The 7,144-nt window shown below is 49.3% G+C and overlaps 1 pseudogene; it reads left to right on the top strand.

The window, feature by feature from the left end:
• The first annotated feature begins 6,567 nt into the window (after positions 1–6,567).
• Positions 6,568–6,747, top strand: LOC119437872 (U2 spliceosomal RNA; annotated as a pseudogene).
• The last annotated feature ends 397 nt before the right edge of the window (positions 6,748–7,144 follow it).

Below are 7,144 nucleotides of genomic sequence, written 5' to 3'. Positions count from 1 at the left end.
TGAGGTCACGTAATGCACGTTAACGCACGTTAACGTACGGTTAAGGTAGTTGGTCCCACGGTTTCGAACACGGCACACTCGGTTCACCAAGGGACATGGTAACACGCGAAAAAGTACCAACACAGAAATACAAGTAATGTGCAAAACAACCAAATGTGGCATGAAGTCAGTTTCAAGTACACAAATACAATTCTGTAAAGTACGTTCTAGGACAAGAAAGAACCCATGAACATGATACACTTATGTGTTGAGAGGATTGGTTTGCAGCTCATAGAATCCGTGCTTATGTTCTCGCTACCTTTTATATAGTAGACCGAGAAGTTATACTGCCCAAGTGCGAGACTTCAGTGGAGAATACACTTATTTATGTGTTTCACTGAGTTTATTAGTATAAACCAATGGCTTGTGATTACTCTTTAGTATGAACGAGTAGCTGCACTATTTTAGGATAGCCCACGTGAGGTGGAGTCTGTCGTGTTATGGGAACTCGTGACGCCTTCCAGAGAGGGCGCCACATACCAGGTTGGGACCCCCACCGCTAGGAAGGCTGGGACGGCTACAAGGGGCTTGGGGAGAAGAGACTAACATGGCGTACAATAAACATGTCGTTCGTTAGTACTCGCCAGCTTCAGACGTCTCTCAATCTTCTTCCGACCCCTCGACAACACGACATGGTGGCAGCGGTGAACAAGAAGTCGCCTAGCACCTGGTGAGAGCCATGAAACGACCAACATGCCAGACGGAAGGGAAAACGACGCTCAACAAGCAGAGGCAGCGGGCCGACAAAATGGCGCCAGCTTTTTCAACCCGTTCGCCGTCGAACTGCCCGAGAAGTTGGATTTCCGAGACCCGAATGACTGGAAACGTTGGATCGCAAGGTGGGAACGCTATCGCATTGTGTCAGGACTTCACCTTCGTGATGTTGAAACACAGGTGAACACGTTCGTGTACGCGATGGGGAAGGAAGCCGAAGACGTATTGGCGTCACTAAGCCTAACAGACGCCGACCTCGCGGACTACGCAACAGTGAAACGCAAGTTCAAGGGACACTTCACACCGTGCACAAATGTCATTTTCGAGAGGGCCAAGTTTAATCGCCGTAAGCAGGAAGCGAACAAGTCGGTCGAATCGTTTATCACACACCTGCACAACCTCGCTGGTACGTGTGAATACGCTTCACTGAAAGACGACCTCATTCGTGACCGGTTGGTTGTAGGACTTTTGGACCTCGGTCTAAATGAAAAGCTGCAACTAGACTCGAAACTCACACTTCTGTCCGCAGTGAAAATTGCACGGAACTCCGAATTCGTCAAAAAGCAACAAAACGAGCTACGCGACGCAACGGAACGCGATGCTTCGGTCGGCGAGCTGCGACGCTCAAAAGAACGCCGCAACCATGGAGGCGCGCAGCGGAAACCAGCCAAACCTCCAGCGGTGCACTTCACTGGACGAAATTTGTGCAAGTGGTGCGGCAGTACACAGCAGCATTTCAAGAAGCAGTGTCCAGCCTTCGGAAAGCTCTGCAACAACTGTGCGAAACTGGTCACTATGCAACAGTATGCTTGTCGGGACGCCAGCAACCTATAGGGCAAAGGGCGTTCGGATCCAGCACAAATAAATCAAGGACAGCAAACACGGAGGAAGTGTTTCTTGGTGAGGTCAGCGAGACAGACATCCTGGAACCTTGGTTCATCATTGCACTCGTGAACAGTCGTCCTGTTCGCTTCAAAGTCGACACAGGAGCAGACGTGAGCGTAATCCCTGCTTCGCAGTATGACAGCAGCCGCATGCAGACTCTGAAAACTCCTGACAAAAGACTTTTCGGACCGGGCAGAACACCCATCACAACAAAATGAATGTTCAGTGCAACAATCGCATGGCAAGGCAAGTCCGTTCAGCAACAAGTTTTTGTAGTGGAAGGCTTGCAAACAGCTCTATTGGGACGACCAGCCATACGTGCTCTCGACATACTGTAACACCTGGAGGCAGTTGAGGCCAACAAACAAACCGAAGCAAGAAACATGGTGTCCCCCGAGGCAAGACCAGAGTTCTCCCAACTCTTCACAGGACTTGGTAAAATGAAAACTGTCTACAAGGTGACACTCAAAGCAAATGCTACGCCTTATGCGGTGACAACGCCTCGACGAGTGGCTATTCCACTCCAGCCTAAAGTCGAACAAGAACTACAGAGAATGAAGGATCTTGGAGTGATACAGCAGGTTTACCATGCGACACCATGGTGTGCACCTATGGTCATTGCATCGAAACAGAATGGAGAGATCAGAATCTGCATTGACTACACTGAATTGAACCGCCAGCTGATCCGGGAAAGGATCATCATGCCTACAGTTTAAGAAAACATGGCGAAGCTGGCCAATGCAAAAGTTTTCAGCAAGCTTGATGCAAATTCTGGCTACTGGCAGACACCCCTCGCACTAGAGTCCCAGGACTTGACCACATTTATCACGCCGTTTGGGAGATTTCATTTCCTGCGATTACCTTTTGGCATTGCGACAGCGCCAGAGTTCTTTCAGCGAGAAATGCTTCGCATTCTTGAAGGACTCCCTGGAATAGCATGCCACCAGGACGACGTCGTCGTTTATGGGAAGAACCCGGCGGAGCACAACGCAAACCTCACAGCAGTGCTTCAGAGGCTCAAGGACGCAGGAATGAGTCTAAATCCACGCAAGTGTGAATTCAGCAAAAGAAGAGTCAAGTTTCTCGGGCACATCTTGAATGAAGCGGGTATCGCTGCTGACCAGGAGAAAACTGAAGCCATCAGAAAGATGCCACCGCCAGAGAACACCAGAGAGCTCAGGTCGTTCCTGGGCATGGTCAACCAGCTGGCAAAATTTCTCCCGGGACTGGCCGAGAAGACAAAACCTTTGCGAGACCTGCTGCTAGATGAAGCAGTTTGGGTTTGGCACCAGACTCAGCAAGAAGCCTTCGATCGGGTCAAGGATGACCTAACGACAACACCAGTGTTGTGCTACTACGATCCACAAAGGCATCTGACGATATCAGCTGATGCCTCCTCCTATGGCTTGGGAGCTGCTCTGCTCCAAACAAATGACGGCAAGCGGCAGCCAGTGGCATACGCTTCCAGGGCAATGACACCGACAGAACAAAAGTATGCTCAGGTGGAGAAGGAGGCACTTGCCATAACATGGGCGTGTGAACGTTTCAGAATGTATGTGCTCGGTCTGCATTTCAGTATAGAGACTGATCACAAACCCTTGGTGCCTTTGTTCTCAACAAAACGCATTGACGAAATTAAACCACGACTGCAGCGCTTTCGCATGCGTGTGCTTGAGTATGACTTCACGATTTCACACATACCGGGAAAGGACATGCACGCAGCTGATGTCTTGTCGCGCAAACCGCTGCAGTGCTCCGGCAAACACCTTGCATCCGTCATAGAAGAGTATGAACTGCTGACCATTGAGCAGCTGCCAGCATCAACTGAGATGCAGAACAGGACCAAGATCGAGCTGCAAAAGGATGCAACGACATCACTGGTCATGCACTACTGCACTACCAAATGGCCAAAAACAGAAATGCTGGCACCTGAGGTGCGCAAGTATGCAAGTGTGGCCGATGAACTGTCGGTCGTACAGGGACTCCTACTTCGGGGCACAAGGATAGTCTTTCCCCCTTCATTACGCAAAGAAGTTCTGCAGCGACTACACACAGGACACCAGGCGATGTGAGATGCCGAGCAAGAGCACGGGAGTCTTCGTGGTGGCCAGCAATCAGCCAGGACGTTGAAACGTACGTGAGGCGATGCCCAACCTGCACAAAGCACCGTCCTGTGGCAAATGAAGACTTGCTTCAGACACCGTTCCAGAACGCCCATGGCAAGTGCTAGGCACAGACTTGTTCCACCACGAAGGGAGGAACTACATAGTAGCTGTTGACTACTACTCAAAGTTTTTTGAACTGGAAGAGCTTTGTGGAACTCAAACCAAACATGTGGTGCAGTTCCTTAGTAATTTGTTCGCTCGCTATGGCATTCCGGACATTTTGAGGTCCGACAATGGCCCGCAGTACAGCTCACTCGAGTTCCTGCAATTTATGAGCAGTTGGGGTGTAAGACATGTGACCTCCAGCCCACATTACGCGCAAAGCAATGGCGAAGCTGAGAGAGCAGTCCAGACTGCCAAGAACATCATCCGTAAATCCACGAATGTTGCGGAAGGCCTTCTTGCCCACAGAGCTACACCTGGACCCGAGGGTTACTCACCAGCTGAGCTTCTCATGGGCCGCAAGCTCAAAACAAACGTCCCTACTCTGGCTGAAACACTTGAGCCCAAGTGGGAATACCAGAAGCAGTTCCGGGAAAACAATGCGGTCATTCGGGAGCGAGAAGCCAAACTCTACAACAGGAGGCGTAAAACAAGAGACAGGCCACCGCTAAAGCAGGTACAGTTGTTCAGATCAGAGAAGGGAGCCAACAACAAGGAACCATCGTTGGAGAGTCGAACGCACCGAGATCTTATGTTCTGCAAACGGCCAAAGGAAGCGTTCGTCGCACAAAAGCACATCTGCAAGAGGTTCCAGAAGTTGCACCACCGAACCAAGCAGGAACGGGCTGTTCTGAAGAAGCCAACTACACCACCCGCAGTGGCCGAGCCATTAGACCACCGCAACGCCTGAACCTATGAGCAAGCTGAGGGCTTGTCTTCTCAAAAGGGGAAGGTGTCGTGTTATGGGAACTCGTGACGCCTTCTAGAGAGGGCGCCACATACCAGGTTGGGACCCCCACCGCTAGGAAGGCTGGGACGGCTACAAGGGGCTTGGGGAGAAGAGACTAACATGGCGTACAATAAACATGTTATTCGTTAGTACTCGCCAGCTTCAGGCGTCTCTCAATCTTCTTCCGACCCCTCGACAACACGACAGAGTCCTTCTCACTCAACGGTCGAGGAAGTGGTTTCCCGAACAGTAGCCAACGACTTGCATAGGACACCGGGTGAAGAACCCCATTATGATGTTGAATGTGAACAGTCTGTGTTCATCGACGAGGCGACGGGGCGGAGTGCGAACTGCTGAAAAGAATGCGTAATTATTGTTCTGCCCAGATGACGTACACGTCACTATACCGTCTGACTGAGAGCAATAAGTACCGCATCCAAAATATGCAGTGGTCAACCTGACGAGGACAATGACGATGAAAAGAGCACACCCACGTCGTGACGACGATGACAATGACTATTTATGCCGACGATCTCTCCGGGCGACTATGGTTATGCACCACGTTGTGCAGTTTAAATGTTGGATATGGCATATCCAGCTGCTTCTTTAAGCAGCTGCGAGTGCTTTTGCCCATAGAACAATGCACGTGCAAGTGCTTGCCAACGCAACTGGGGAGAAATACCATTTGTGATGCCTTTTCTTTCCTTTTCTGTGTTTCGGTGACCATGGTGGAACCCAGCAAAGATGACAGCAAGAGACCTCGTCTTGATGAAACACAATCAGGAGAACGACAGTACTTCAAACTATTACCTAAGTGATTACGAAGCCATTAAGTGTGATTAAGCACGTTTCGCATTCGTGACGTACAAAAAGAAAAGAAGTGAAGTGAAGGAATCCCGGTTGGGTTCCGACTGTCAGAAGCAGGGCACATTTTTTGGCAAGCGAATTGAAATCATGCTGCCTCAGAAATTGTCTTGGTGGCAAAGGAAAAAGTTCAGACGTTCCGAGTAAATAGAGACGGTAGTTTTTAGTGGCATCTGCGAAAAACATGTTTTACTGCTAGAAGTAGCAGAACTAAGAGTTAAGCCCTACATGCCAGCTTCGTACACTCGAAATGTCGGAAAGATTCGTCACGTGCCAGTTCAGTACACTGAAGGACAACTGATCGAGTGTTTGAAATATTTTGGCGTGATATCAGTTCGCCGCCAAGCAAGACACTACCATCTGAGGATGGTACAGTTGAATGCCGCTCTTTGTACAGTGTAATCCTTCACTTCAGAGATGACAAACCCATGCCTCAGAGAGTCCACTTCGGATTCACTAGCCACCCGGTGGAAGAATACCTTGGTGCTGTCTTGAGATGTTATAACTGTCAGAGGTTTGGACACCTGGCAAAAAACTGTCCTGGATCACGTCGATGTAAAATTGGCTCCGAGAAACATGAGCACGCTGAATGCAAATCTGTGCGACAGCCTAAATGTGCAAATTGTGTGGGCAACAGTACGGCTTCCTTCTCAGGAGGTCCACAGAACAAGGCCGCATCCATGGCACGCAAACATGAATTCATGCGAAGCAACCACAACACAAGGAGTCTCTTCCAAATCATGATGCAGTAAGCTGAGCGAAAAATTCACGTCGTCGCCGTCGTGTTCATGCCGTCGTTCTTGGTAGGCACGGTGTTCTTCTTCAGACCATACAGCACGCGGCCTACCCATTTCACACTCAGAGTAGAACTGAGGAAAGGAGCCTTTCGTAGAGCATGACGTCAGGAGACAGACGACACAAGGACATATACCTTGGAAGACACTCAGATTGGTAAGTACTAATTTGTATTCACGGGATGGCGTACACATGTATGGTGCGAACGTAGACATGGCCGACGCGGGTCAAAACGTAGTATGTGTTCTTATCAGCTTATTATCTGACACGGGTTGTATTTGGACCCAAGATATTAAAGTTATTTTTGCAAGTTGGTGGAGTGGTTCAAGTCTGCTTCACCTCCGCCGCGGGTCGGCCGGGTATTCAACTATCTTCGGGATCGGCCCACTGGGAAAATTGTATTGACTCCGTAGACGGACGCAGAAATTTTCAGAACCTAGCCATATGCAGCTTCGCTGTAAAAAATCAGTGCTATTTAAATAAATTCGTGAACGCCTGCGATGGATGACGACTTCAACTGACCACTCCTGCGATTTTTTTCTTCCCTAGGAATAACAACAACAAGCAAGAAATTATACGCCAACGTCACAACAGGTAGGGTAAAGTTCTGTAAATCAAAATATTCAGCACTTTGCAGTCGTGGATATGGATATGGACGCTGGCAGCGTTCAGTGTCGCATTTCAGCGTCCACTGCGGAGGCAAAGAGCCGGCCAGTAAAATATTTCACACAATATATTCTTTACACAGTGAAGAGGCCTAAGTGACAGTTTTAGTAATGCCATTAGCATT

This window comes from Dermacentor silvarum, chromosome 1 (genome assembly GCF_013339745.2).
Source record: "Dermacentor silvarum isolate Dsil-2018 chromosome 1, BIME_Dsil_1.4, whole genome shotgun sequence".
Lineage (NCBI taxonomy): Eukaryota > Metazoa > Arthropoda > Arachnida > Ixodida > Ixodidae > Dermacentor > Dermacentor silvarum.
This window is presented reverse-complemented; position numbering and strand designations above follow the sequence as displayed.